This window comes from Pundamilia nyererei, unplaced genomic scaffold (assembly GCF_000239375.1).
Source record: "Pundamilia nyererei isolate P.nyererei 1_Seehausen unplaced genomic scaffold, PunNye1.0 scaffold00003, whole genome shotgun sequence".
Lineage (NCBI taxonomy): Eukaryota > Metazoa > Chordata > Actinopteri > Cichliformes > Cichlidae > Pundamilia > Pundamilia nyererei.
Window position 1 is genome coordinate 6,125,985 of NW_005187404.1, and position 991 is coordinate 6,126,975.

General features: G+C 38.7%; 1 protein-coding gene across 1 annotated transcript in view; it reads right to left on the reverse strand.

Annotated features, from left to right (window-relative positions):
• Positions 1 to 991, reverse strand: part of foxn1 (forkhead box N1) — a 15,352-nt gene that overhangs the window by 2,861 nt on the left and 11,500 nt on the right. The window lies entirely within an intron of this gene.

The following is a 991-nucleotide window of genomic DNA, read 5'->3' on the forward strand; positions in this document are numbered from 1 at the left end:
GTTCCCAGGCCAGCCGAGAGATATAATCTCTCCAGCGTGTCCTGGGTCTGCCCCGGGGCCTCCTTCCGGTGGGACATGCCCGGAACACCTCACCCAGGAGGCACCCAGGAGGCATCCTTGTCAGATGCCCGAACCACCTCAGCTGGCTCCTTTAGATGTGGAGTATTTTATGAGCGTAACTAATCTAATCTAATCTGTTACTTAGAACTCCTCACCAAAAAAAGGATGCAATGCATTGATATGTATACCTCCCTCCAACAAAAAAGTGCATCACTGTTTTATTTGTAAATTAATACCGTGCGTGAGAACTGAGAGCAAATAATGTATAGCAGGGGTGTTAAACATAAGAAATGGCCCAGCAAAGTCCCCAATTCAGCCCACCGAACAGCTTTGGAAAGGAGGGATGGGTTTTCAGAAATGTTCCCAAGCCCATGAAGTGATTTCCATGGTTCCCAGAAAAAAATTGCAATATCAGTAAAACATTTAAAATCACTTAATAATGAAAAATGCTCCATTTAAATATATGAGCTACTGTCTTACAACTATTTTCTGTTACGTTTGTTAACAATTGTATTTTTCTGTCCTTTACCCTGGAACAGCTGTTACAAAATTGCCCTTAAAAAACATTTCTGAAGTACTGAAAGGTTTATTTATTTAAACTACTATTAATTAATTAATCACTAAAGAAAATACGCTTGGTATAAACTGCACACATATCAATCAAGTTTTAATGGTAATCTATTATATTGAATCTTTTACACTTTAAATTCGCAAAAAGAAAAACCAAATCAGTTCGTTAATCAGCATTTTGGGCATAAAGATTTTTTTGAGTGTACACTCATGGTTCCACTTCGATTAAACACACAGAATAACATTTAGGAAGCCCATTACAATGAAGTCCCACATGTCAGTTCAGTGTCAAGAGACACTTGTATACTCAAGAACACAACAAAGAGCAAGGGAAGACTGGGACAGACACAGGAAGTTGAGA